This window comes from Microtus ochrogaster, unplaced genomic scaffold, assembly GCF_000317375.1.
Source record: "Microtus ochrogaster isolate Prairie Vole_2 unplaced genomic scaffold, MicOch1.0 UNK91, whole genome shotgun sequence".
NCBI classification, from domain to species: domain Eukaryota; kingdom Metazoa; phylum Chordata; class Mammalia; order Rodentia; family Cricetidae; genus Microtus; species Microtus ochrogaster.
This window is the reverse complement of record NW_004949189.1, coordinates 784,694-797,369: the sequence shown is the minus strand read 5'-3', so window position 1 is coordinate 797,369 and position 12,676 is coordinate 784,694. Positions and strand designations below refer to the sequence as shown.

The window sequence follows — 12,676 nt, the reverse complement described above, 5'->3', positions numbered from 1 at the left end:
GCATGTGGGCATATATCGAGGCAGAATGTTGTATACATAATAAATAAATAAATAAATAAATAAATAAATAAATAAATAAATAAATGAAAAAATCTTCCTCATGAGGCAACCCAGACCAAGCAAGACAAACATGGGGTGTACTCACTCATAAGAGGATATTAGTTGTGCCCAGCAAAATCCCCGCAAAATTCTTCACAGACCTTGAAAGAATGGTACTCAACTTCATATGGAAAAGCAAAAAACTCAGGATAGCCAAAACAATCCTGTACAATAAAAGAATTTCTGGAGGCATCACAAACCCTGACTTCAAACTCTACTACAGAGCTACAGTACTGAAAACAGCCTGGTATTGGCATAAAAACAGAAAGGAGGACCAATGGAACCCAATAGATGACTCAGATATAAATCCACACATCTTCGAACACCTGATTTTTGACAAAGAAGTAAAAAATATCAAATGGAAAAAAGAAAGCATACTTGACAAATGGTGTTGGTATAACTGGATATCGATATGCAGAAGAATGAAAATAGACCCATATCTATCACCACGCACAAAACTCAAGTCCAAATGGATCAAAGACCTCAACATAAAGCCAGCCACACTGAACCTTATAGAAGAGAAAGTGGGAAGTACACTTGAACGCATTGGCACAGAAACCTCTTCCTAAATATAACCCCAGCAGCACAGACACTGAGAGAAACAATTAATAAATGGGACCTCCTGAAACTGAAAAGCTTCTGTAAAGCAAAGGACACCATCAACAAGACAAAACGACATCTTACAGAATGGGAAAAGATCTTCACTAACTCCACATCAGACAGAGGTCTGATCTTCAAAATATACAAAGAACTCAAGAAATTGGTCATCAAAAGCACAAATAATCCAATAATAAAAAATGGAATACAGACCTAAACAGAGAACTTTCAACAGAAAAATCTAAAATGGCTGAAAGACACTTAAGGAAATGTTCAACATCCTTAGTCATCAGAGAAATGTAAATCAAAACAACTCTGAGATTCCATCTTACACATGTAAGAATGGCCAAGATCAAAAACGATGATGACAACTTATGCTGGAGAGGTTGTGGGGTAAAGGGAACACTCCTGCATTGCTGGTGGGAGTGCAAGCTGGTACAGCCCCTTTGGATATCAGTATGGCGATTTTTGAGAAAATTAGGAAACAACCTTCTGCAAGACCCAGCAATACCACTTTTGGGTATATATCTAAAGGATGCTCAACTGTGCCACAAGGACAAGTGCTCAACTATGTTCATAGCAGCTTTGTTTGTCATAGCCAGAACCTGGAAACAATCTAAATGCCCTTTGACAGAAGAATAGATAAGAAAAATGTGGTACATTTACACAATGGAGTACTACACAGCAGAAAAAAGTAGCAACATCTTGAAATTTGCAGGCAAATGGATCGATCTAGAAAACATCATTTTGAGTGAGGTAATCCAGACCCAGAAAGACAATTATCATAGTACTCACTCATAGGTGGTTTTTAAATACAAATCAAAGAAAACCAGCCCACAAATCACAATCCCAGAGAACCTAGACAACAAAGAGGACCCTAAGAGAGACATACATGGATCTAATCTGCATGGGAAGTAGAAAAAGACAAGATCTCCTGAGTAAATTGGGAGCATGGGGAGCATGTGAGAGGTTGAAGGGGAGGGAAGAGGCAAGGAGGGAAGCAGAGAAAAATGTAGAGCTTAATAAAAATCAATTTTAAAAAAGAGGATATTAGTTGTAAAGTAAAAGACAACTAGACTAAAATCCACAGCCCAGAGAGGTTAGGTAACAAGGAGAGCCCAAAGAGGGAGTCATGGATTTCCCTGGGAAGGGAAACACAAGAGAGCTTATGGGTAAACTGGGGGTGGGGGTGGGGAGAGGGATGGGGGACAGGGGGATGGAAACAAGAGAGATCAGGTGGGTAGTCTGAGGGGGAGACGGGGGGGGGTAGTAATAAAAGAGATGTCTTGATAGGGGAGCCATTTGGGGGTTAGGGAAAAACCTTGTGCCAGGGAAACACCCAGGAATCCACAAGGATGACTCCAACCAAGACTCCTACCAATAGTGGAGAGGGTGCCTGAACTGGCCTTCTCCTGTAATCAGATTGGTGACTACTGTAATTGTCGCCAGAGAGCCTTCATCTGCTTCATCTGGAAGCAGATGCAGAGATCCATAGCCATGCACTGCCGAGCTCTGGGAGGAAGAATTGTGTGACTGAGATGGGGGGGCAAGGTCATGACAGGGGAACCCGCAGAGACAGCTGACCTGAGCTAGCAGGAGCTGGTGGACACTGGACCGACAGCTAGAAAGCCTGCATGGGACAAACCTGGGCCCTCTGCATGTGTTTGACAGCTCTGTAGCTTGGTCTGTTTGTGGGGCTCTTCGCAGTGGATCAGGACCTGTTTCTGGCACTTGAGCTGGTTTTGGGGAACCTATTCCCCACGCTGGGTTGCCTCACTCAGCACTGATGCAGGGAGGGAAGGACCCTTCGCCCACACTGCTGTGAGCATTCCTAGTGAAACTCACTGGCTCATAAGGAAAATTTAAAAAGCCTTAAGGACCCTTGGAAACTTGATTCCTGGCAAGAAATAAGAGCCTTCCCAGCCTCCTATGCCTCAGATCCTTGGGGTAGGTGGCAACAAATTCTCTGGGCAGGCTTGCTGCCCGTGCTGGGTGCTCTCAGCAAGGTTCCTGTCCAGCTGCAACCTCTTTCTCCTGGTAGTGAGGAGGCTAATTCTTGGTGCTAAGATGGCAGGGGTAGGTGAGAGGCAGAGGTGGTAGGACTGGTTGGTACCGGTGGTTTTACTACACTCGACGGAAGAGCAAGGATGACCGGCTCCCAGTCAGCGGGTCTCCTAGCTTTGCTTTAACAGAGTTAAAGTAGGGAATTGGGAAGCGGTCAGGGGGCCCAGGAAACTAGGAGCTGTTGAGTGAAAAGCAGGGAGCCACGCTAGATGGGACAGCAATGCACCCAGATTCAGCCTTCTCACAGGTCGCCGCTGGCGGGCGCTCTTGCTGGCTTTTGCGCCCAGGTGGAAGTGAACTCCAGTTGAAAGATGCAGAGGCCCAATCAGAGAGTTTGCAGGAGGACAAGGGCCATGCCAGGATCAGGACGAGGGTGGCCTCTGAGAAGATGGAGTGGCTACCTAACAGGAATGCCAGGGACCCAAATGGAACTCTAAAGGGAGCCTCTTCCGGAGGAGCTCAGTTCTCTGATGTTCGTGGAAAAAGAGGGGTCATTTTCTTTTGGGGTGGAATACCTAGGAGCCTTCATTTCTTCTCAGGCAGCAGCTCTCAGTGGTTTCTACATCAAGCCAAGAATCCTACTACTGACGGAAAGCGGTGTCACTGGAAGGTCACTGGAAGGTCACTGGAAGGTCACTGGAAGGTCAACCAGACCAGGTGTGGCTGGCACCCACCTTTAATCCCAGCACTCAGGAGGCAGCGGCAAGTGGATTTCTGTGAGGTTGGACCTGCCTGTTCTAGGCAATGACTTTCAGAGCTACATAGAGAGATTCTATTTCAAAAAACCCAAACCAGCGAACCGAACAAACAGAAGGGGGCCGCAGCGTGAGGGACACCACCTTCAGAGGTCAAGGAGGCTGGGGCTGAGGCTCCCAGACTGTCTGGAATCCAGGCTCCTATTTTAGGTGCCTTAGGAGAGGCCTGGGCCTGGCCCCAAGCAGAACGGCATCTCCTCACCTGTCTCAAAGTTATATTGGTGCAGTGAAACACCATGAACAAAATGCAAGTCAGGGAGGAAAGGGTTTATTTGGCATACACTTCAGATTTACTGTCCCTCACTGAAGGGAGTCAGGACAGGAACTCACATGGGGCAGGATCCTGGAGGCAGGAGCGGATGCAGAGGCCATGGAGGGGAGCTGCTTACTGACTTGCTTCCCATGGCTTGCGCAGCCTGCTTTCTTTCTTTAACTACGTTTTTAAAAACGTATCTATTTATTTTACATCCTGGCCCTCTCCCCCATTTCCCCTCCACACTCCCCAACCTCCTCCTCTTCTGTCTCCATCCAGGAAAGGGCAGGTGGAAAAACAAGGGGGGAAGGAAGGAAGTATCTAAACAGAACCAAGAGAAAAAAAGGGAGGACCTAGGGGCCACATAAAACACTCAACTCAGAATCCATTTAGTGGACTTCCAGCTTAGGGCCCCACCCATCCCGAAGGAAGTTGTTTACAATAAAGCCATTAATTTTGCTTTCTCCACGGCTCTATCTTCTGAGTTCCCTAGATATTCAACATTTTTGTCCATTCCACAGGATAAGCTCAGCCATCCCCTTGACAACCACTAACTGAAAGACCCTACAGACCCCCTGAAAGACCCTACAGACCCCCTCCTCAAAACCCGCAGCTAGCATGCTCCCTGGGGAATGTCCTGTTTGCTTTAAAAAAAATTCTCCGGATCAGCAGCCAACCTGCTCTCGTAAGAACATCCCATGTGCTTGAGAGAGCAGGATGTCTTGAGATAGGGAGACTGCAAGGCAGAATGTCAATAAGATAGCACATCAACAAAGCAGGTTGACTGCAATACAGGATATCTATAAAGATAGGAACAGAATGACTATTGCCAAACATCCATGCTGAGAGAGGAAACCATTCATGCCCCTGCCTCATTCCGATCGACCGATAACCACGCTTTTGTTTTGCTTCTGTAAACTTGCTGTTTGCTCTTCCCTATAAAAAGCCCGCCCTCCAGTTAGCAGGTGCGCAAGTCCTCCGAAAGACTTTGCTGCCCACAAGTACCTGTGTTTACTCAATAAACATCTTGCTAATTGCATCCTATGGCCTGGTCTCGGAGTGTCCTGGTTCTGGGGTCTTCATCAGAGAAAAAGGTCCTCTCTGAGGGTCTTTCACTAACATCTATCCCTTTTCCAAGACTGAAAGGGAGACGAGGTAGACAAGAAGCAGGAGACTGTGGTGATGTTCGTTTGTGTTTTAACAAAGAAAGCCTGAAGATCCGAGTGCAGAGCTGAGCCCCTGGGGCAGGCAGTGGTGGCACACACCTTTAATCCCAGGATTTAGGAAACAGAGGCAGACAGGTCTCTGTGAGTTCAAGGCCATCCTAGGCTGTACAAAATTGATCCAGTCTAAAAGAAAAACAGAGCTCACACAAAGGTGATCCCTTGCCTTTATTCCCAGCACTAGGGAGATGGAGACAGGAGTGATTTGGCTGGGCAGAGAGAGGAATATAAGACAGGAGGAGACATGAGCTCAGTGCATTCTGAGGACAGGATCACCCTTTTGGTTTGAACACTGGTAGAGGTAAGAACCCTAGTGGCTGGCCTCTCTGCTTCTCTGATCCTTCAGCTTTCAACCCCTGATAGGTGACTCTGCGTTTTTGTTATTAAGAACAATTGGAATTCATACTGCAGGAGAGAGGAAGGAAAAGTGAAGGCGTCAGACACAGACAAGGAAAGAATAATGGTTGGAAGAAAGATGGGGATGAAGAGAGTAGAAATGGAGGAAAGGAGAAAGGGTGGGGTGGAGGAAGGGACAGAGAGGAGAGGTGTACCGTAGGAGAGAACAGAGAGATAGTTTGATGGAAAGGAGACAGGAAGGAGGGTGTCTCAGTCAGGGTTTCTGTTGCAGGCAGACATGGTGCTGGCTACATGTTGGTCAGCAGGAAGTGAACTGTGACATCGTATCCCAAGCCTCGGTACCTCACAGCCCATCCCTACAGTGACACACTCCCTTCAACAAGGCCACACCCACTCCAACAAAGCCCCACCTCCTAATAGTACAGCTCCCTGTGAGCTTATGAGGGCCATTTTCATTCAAACTCCCCCTGAGGGTGAGTGTGGGGGCTGGAGGGAAGTCAGCTGATGACTGAGACGTGGAGGTCAAAACAGAGGCACCCAAAGATGAAGAGGAGAATAATTAAGAGAAACTCAGAGTATTTTGGGGAGGAGCTGGAGAGAGACGCACACATGGATCTGCTGAGAGAGAGAAGGAAATGCGGGTCTTCATCCTGTGTTACTTTCCTTTCTCTTGCTGTGGGAAAACACCATCTCCAAGGCAAAAGTAGAACTTATGCGGGCTTACGGCTCCAGAGGGATGGGAGTCCCTTAAGAAGGGAACACGTTGCATGGCGGCAGGAACAGGAAAGTGGCCGATCGCGTCCAGAGAGTGCTTGCCTGCTCCCAGGGGCACGCTTCCCCAGCGAGGCTGTACCCCCTCCCCAAACAGTGCCACCAACTGGCAGCCTCGTGTTCGAATCCTGGAGCCTCTGGTGGGCGTTTCTTCTTCAAACCAGCACATGACAGTCTGGGTCAGTCTGGCTAAACTCTTCAGTGACTACCATGCCACCTCTGGATCTAAAAAGATCAAAATGGCTCTTCAGGGTCCCATTCGACAATATTTGGAGTTTTGCCACATTTCATTAGAAGGGCACCATAAGAGACCTCAAATTCTGGCAATGCATGGTAAACCAGGCCTCTTGTCTCGGCGCTCAAAGGCCATGTTAAATTACATAGCAAGCTCCGGAACAGTCTGAAAAGAAAGCAAAACAAAGCAAGCCCCTTACCTAGGACTTTTGGTTCAGGTCTTTGCTGACATCATTTCCCAGGGGGTTGTGTGGGAAAGAGGGACACAGGATGGGAGGTGCAGATGAGAAAGACTGTTTTTATTAGTCTTTAAGCCGTTCACACACCCGGTCTAGCTGCAAAGAAAACACTGGCAGCGGTGGGATTCGAACCCACGCCTCCGAAGAGACTGGAGCCTAAATCCAGCGCCTTAGACCGCTCGGCCACACTACCAACCTGCCCGCTCCCTCTCGCGGACACTAACTATTTACATCAGTCCACACTCTTTAGCCCTCCTTCTGAAACCGGAGTTGCAGGATCTTTCCCGTTGCGTTGCTCGCCCACCCTGCTTGCTGGCTCGGCTCTGGAGTGAGGCGACTGAACAAGCTATCCTCCGGTGTGCAGCCCCGCAACCCTGCTCCCCGCACCGGAGCAGGGCCGAAGTGGCTTCCCGACGCACGCAGACCCCGCGACCCCTCATTGCCTGGGCGACTCCAAGGGTTTTTCTGGTCTGGGAATTTGGGCTTTTCGGTTTGGAAGGCCGGATACGAATTCATCAAGAAAGAGGGAGGCCAGCGCAGTTCCCGGGTGCTCAGGAAACCCGCGCGCAGAAGCAGCCAGAGCCCCTGCCTGCAGACTGCGTCTCCTCTGTGCGTCCCTCCCAGAGGAAGCAGCCTGAAGGGCGGCTGCAGATGTGCACTGCGTGGAAGCTGTGCTGGCTGCTGGCTGCAGGAGGAGATGACCCAGCCCAGACCGTGTGAACCAGGACTGGGCTCCAGGCTTCCAGGGTTCTGAGACTTCGGTGTCCTCTCGCCACACACCCCCTCCACCACTCCCCTTTCTCTCCAAGCTCACAGGACCAAATGAGTCCTCCGACTTTGGCAAGAGTGGTCACACCTCAGTTGCTTCTGGCATAGGATGTACCAAACATGGGCCTCCATACTCCCTGAACGGGGAAGAAGTCCCCCGCCTCCTAATCGGAGCTGGTGCCAATCACAGAACATCTCTTTGATCTGACCCATTTGTTTGTGTGTGGCAGTACCTGAGAGTTGAACCCACTGCTGTTTTCTACAAAAACAGGTGACTATCACAGCAAAACGCCGGGTTTGGGACTGGGGAATGTTTGAACGAATTCTGTCTCTTTAAAAGGAAATTGTGGCTCCCTGGTGATATTCAAATTACATCTTCCATTTGACTAAACTCTATACTTGGAGGCAAATCTCCACAAAGAGGCAGTAAGTCTGGAGGCTGTGTATGTCCCTGATCCTTGCTTACCTCTCTGTAGCAAACAGTGCACTTAAAGTTGAGATTGTCTAGGGGTCAGGATCCGGTTCTTTTCCTCCACCTATTAAAGAATTAAAAGGTAGGAAAATCTCAGACGCAGCAGACAGCAACAGGTAACAGACTGTATTAAACGTGAAGACGAGAATGAGGGCGTTATGCACACAGACAGATTTGGGGGGGGGGAACAGTGGGGCACATATACAGGAGACATTTCCCACAAAATGGGAAGGGGATCCAGAAACTGGTCTGTTTTCCCTTGGAAGGCTAGAAATTTTGAGTTGTTTTGGTGGCATGGGATGGGACCCTTCCTCTTGTTTTATACTGATCTGCCTAAAAAAGGGGTATGGGGGGGGGTACTGCTGATAGACCCTGAACTTCCGTATCAAGACTGGTCTTGGACATATCTGACTGGCTGGCCTGGATTGGTTAAACAGAAGGGGAGACATGGTGGGCAGAAGATGACAAAGAAACTAGAAGCTTGCTATCTTTACTCTCTATCTGTGCCCTCTTCCCCTGTCTAGCTATCAGAGATCTGTCTGGCTCCCAATCTCTCAGGTCCTTAAGACTAGAAAACTGTTACTGTGTCTGAATCTCTCCTTCTCCTCAGGCAAAGGAATTTACTGTTGCTGTGTGCACTGGTGTCTTGTTCTTTGAAAGACGCCAAGAACATGGAAACACCCAGTTCAGAGATTCTACCAGTGGCACTTTTACCATCTTCCTTCAAGAGTACATAACAGAAAAAAGATATTTATCTTTTCATTTATGGATACATATGCGAGCCTGCAAGAATATGTGCAGGAAGTGTGCACAGAGGCCAAAAGAGATCGCTGGTTCCCTGAAGCTGGAGTTAGAGCAGTGGTGAGCTACCGTGTGTGTGTGTGTGTGTGTGTGTGTGTGTGTGTGTGTGTGTGTGTGTGTGTTGGGAACTGCACCTGGCTTCTCCAGCCCCATAGACTTCTTAGAATTGCTAACTTAGTGGATGACCTGCGGGATTCAAACTTCTTTATTTTATTTTAAATTTCGGGCATTTGTGAGGGCCTGGTGAGTCTATACTTGGCTTGCTTACCCAGCAAGCTGAGTTTTGGACCCCAGAATTCTTGTAAATAAAGATGTAAGGAAAACTGGTTCCACTCAGTTGTTCCGACTCCCTCAAACGTATCAGACACAAACACAACAGCACTAATAATAGGAAAAATTAGAGGTGGGGGTGGCAAGATGGACTGTAGATTGAGGTTTTTAATCCCTGGAATTCACTTGGTGAAAGGTTGGTCTTGACTCCACACTCCAGCTGGGGCACTCAAAGGCCCCATACAGATGCAAACCCAGATCAATGTTCTAAAGAGAAGCACACTGATCGTAGAGTCAGGGGTAATAGAGGCAGAAGCAAAGGCAGGCTGATTTCCGCGAGTTCCAGGCCAGTCAGGAAAGTAAATTTCTACTTATTGATTGATCAAGGCAGCGTCTTGCTATGTGATTGTCCCTGGCTTGCTTGCCCTGATCTCAGGGGTCTCAGCTCCCAGTCCCTACAGTCAGGTTTACAGGTGAAAGCTACTATTCCGTTTAACTTTTATTATTTTATTTATTTTTGTGATCCTGGACATTGAACCCAAGGCGCTGCAGTTCAGGAACGAGCTCCGCCTTTCCGCTCTCCTCCCAGACATAGTTTAATCTCAGCACGACCTTAGTTGGCCGCTCTCCTCCCAGACATAGTTTAATCTCAGCACGACCTTAGTTGGTGGACTCTAAACACAGGCGTGTCCGGTGGAGAGCTCCTGCACCTCCTGCTTATCCCACCCGAACCCTGATATTTCTGCACCTCTCTCCTTCCCAGATATCCTGAAAATGTGGCTTTCCTTTTTTGCTTTTCCTATTACAAGTATCAAGGTATGATTGAGAGTCTCCTCTGCACTCTGTCCACCGTATTTAAAGCAGCAGACTTTCACTTCCCTGTCTGTCTTTTTTTTTCTTTCCTTTGAGTCCTCAGCTACCACTGCCATGTGCTCGCCGGACTCGGGTTCCGGCTCTCTAGTTTCTCCTCTCTTCCGTTTACTTTGCATTCCATGCTTGGTGAATTTTTGTTTTCTCTTTTCAAAGGGTCTAACGTCCTTCCTGTCTCCTAACCACCTCAGCTCTTGTCCCTTCGAGGGGCCAACCATGTTCTAACAATGTACCCTTAAATAATCGGGTCTTTCTTGAACTTTATTTATAATTTTCTTTTGCCCGGAACCGTCTGATACCCCACACCACCGACTGTACAAATCTCAGCTTCTCCCTATCCTGAGACTTAGTCCACCCCTTCTAAGGGCCCTCCAAATAAATGGCTTACTTACAAGTTACACTTGGTACACTTGCTTTTAATTTTGGTTCCATAAAAATTCCCACGGACACTAAGAAGTATGAGAAATAAAATAATTATCAGTGAAGTAAAATTACTAATGATAGAGTCTGAACCCCTGTCTAGTTTCTAGTGTAGAACGTAGCACAGAATAGGGATTGGGAGCTTCTTGAATGAAGGAATGAGTTAAAAGGCGACCTGGCTCTTGCTTGTGCTGACGCTGAGGGGAAGGATTTTTAAGAGGCAGAGGGGGAAATTCAGATATGGAAGCGTCCGTTTCCGCCCAGACTTGTGGCAGACTTGTTTCTTTGCGCTGGATTTCTGTTTTGAATTTCACCGTCAGAAGAAGGAAGCCCGAGAGGAGAACTCTGTTGCTGCGGTGGTGGTGGTGGTGACATTTCTTCAAATTTATCAGAGTAGTGATCCCCATCAGAATCCACTACTGTGCCAGTTCCAACAAGCCCAGAGTCTGTAGACTAAATTCCCATACTATATATGGGATTGGAGTGTATGCGGGAATATACCGTGTATGGCAATGGTCTTCCTTCAGACTGTCGGGCGGCCAAGGAGCTAGCAAAGTTGTCCTTTTCTAAGAAAGAAAGAGGGAGACTTCACGTGTGGCCCTATAGCTCAGGGGTTAGAGCACTGGTCTTGTAAACCAGGGGTCGCGAGTTCAAATCTCGCTGGGGCCTGCACTCATCACAACTTTTGAAGAATCTTTGCTTATTTTGTCTCTCCCTGAGGCGCTCCGCGACAGTCCGCCACACGCGGGTGTGGAACGGGAAGTAGGGAGGAAGGGGTTTGTGCGGGGAGGCCAAGTCGGCACAGGAGCGGAGGCCGGGGGATCTCCGTACTTCACTGTCTCGCGCAACAAATAAAGCGCCGCCGTTTGGAGGAGAGACGTTGGTCACCAAACCATGATAAGAACTCAAAGAGGCTGTGGTTATGGCTTCCTTTTAAAAGATGCTTTCTCTCCAAGGAGAGGGTTTTTGTTGTTGTTGTTGTTTTATTGGTTTGTTTTGTTTTTTTACATTTAGGAGCTGAGGTTGAACTTGGAAAATCTCATGTTGGGTAACAGCGCTACCAAGCCACGCCTCCAGTCCCTGGGTGGAATTTCTAGCTGTCGTGGCATCCCACGCCGTCCCGCCTCGCAGACTGGGTGAGCGGGATGCCGCGGGGTCCGGGTGCCGGGAGCACGTTCTCAGCTCTCTGGCGTCCGCGCACAGCATGCAGGCATGCAACCTCTCTCACCGCGTGCGTGCATGCACCCCCTTTCACCTCATGCATGCATGCGCCCACCCCGTAGGCGGACACCCACGGAGCGCTGGCTGCGTCTGGAAAGCCGCGGTGGGGCGGGACGCAGGACCCGGCAAGGTGTCTGGGCTCCCTGCAGTCGCCAGACACCGAGAACTGTCGCTGGGTCGTCCCCGCGGCGAGGTGGCTGTCTGCCGACTGAAAACCGCTTTCTGAACACACCCTCTTGTGCTTCCCTTCGATAGCTCAGCTGGTAGAGCGGAGGACTGTAGTCTCTAGCAGCCATCCTTAGGTCGCTGGTTCGATTCCGGCTCGAAGGACTAGCCTGCATTTTGGACTTCCCCTGCATTTTGGGCTTCCGACCCCCTAGTTAACTCTAGTCCTGTGTTCCCGCTCCTTCCTAACAATCCTCAGAACGGGCAGCGATCGCTGCTTGGGGACCCCGTGAGAGTGAACTTTTGGCTCCTGGCTCGCGTTTTATTGTTTACTTTTAGTTTCTAGCTGAGCCTAATTTGCTGCCCTATGTCCTAAGTTCAAAACCTACGGACCCGCTTGTATGCACGTTTTCAGTGCTCTGCTGGCCCGCAAGGACTCTGATTTGCGTAACAAAACCCAGAACTGACCGCGGTGATTGCCCCCCCCCCCCGCAACTGGCAGAGAAGCGCTTTTATTCATTTAGGTATTTGTCGGAGATGAGACTGGAAGAGTATAAAGTTCAGCAAAGGAAATGAGATTGAAAACGCAGTTCCTGTGAGTGTCGGCAGGATTCTCTCCGATTCTCCTCCGGCCTCGCTGGCCGCCCGCAGCGTTTGCGGCTGCAGGCAGCGGTAGTCGCAAGCCTGCAGAACACGTCCTGCGCCAGTCGGAGGCTGAGCTCCACCCGGAGCGGGCAGCGCCACCCCGGCTCGCTTCAGGCGCCTGGGAAAACAGGCGTGTGACTTGAAATCTGATCCCATGTTGAGCCTGGAGCTGTTGGGGACGTGGGGTTAGAGAACAAGAGGGCATAGACCTAGAATTCATAGGTGGGAGTTGAGAAAGATGGGGTGGAAATTAAACAACACCAAAAAAAATGTTCCCGTAAGAAGAAAAATAAAAGAAACGCTGGCTCGCGCCACAGTTCAGTGCCGAAGGATCGACAGAATGTAAAGTACCGCGGAACACTGCGGCTCGTTGGTCTAGGGGTATGATTCTCGCTTTGGGTGCGAGAGGTCCCGGGTTCAAATCCCGGACGAGCCCAATTTTACACCTCCTT

At 49.0% G+C, this 12,676-nt stretch overlaps 4 non-coding genes across 4 annotated transcripts; 3 read left to right on the top strand and 1 right to left on the bottom strand.

Moving 5' to 3' along the window:
- Positions 1 to 6,703: 6,703 nt before the first annotated feature.
- On the bottom strand, positions 6,704 to 6,785 carry Trnal-uag. Its single transcript has one exon. It is a non-coding gene; the product is annotated as a tRNA-Leu (tRNA).
- A 4,004-nt stretch (positions 6,786 to 10,789) lies between these two features.
- Trnat-ugu lies at positions 10,790 to 10,862 on the top strand. Its single transcript has one exon. It is a non-coding gene; the product is annotated as a tRNA-Thr (tRNA).
- A 797-nt stretch (positions 10,863 to 11,659) lies between these two features.
- Trnay-gua lies at positions 11,660 to 11,744 on the top strand. Its single transcript is given in 2 exon segments — positions 11,660 to 11,696; positions 11,709 to 11,744. It is a non-coding gene; the product is annotated as a tRNA-Tyr (tRNA).
- An 844-nt stretch (positions 11,745 to 12,588) lies between these two features.
- Trnap-ugg lies at positions 12,589 to 12,660 on the top strand. The gene has a single exon. It is a non-coding gene; the product is annotated as a tRNA-Pro (tRNA).
- The last annotated feature ends 16 nt before the right edge of the window (positions 12,661 to 12,676 follow it).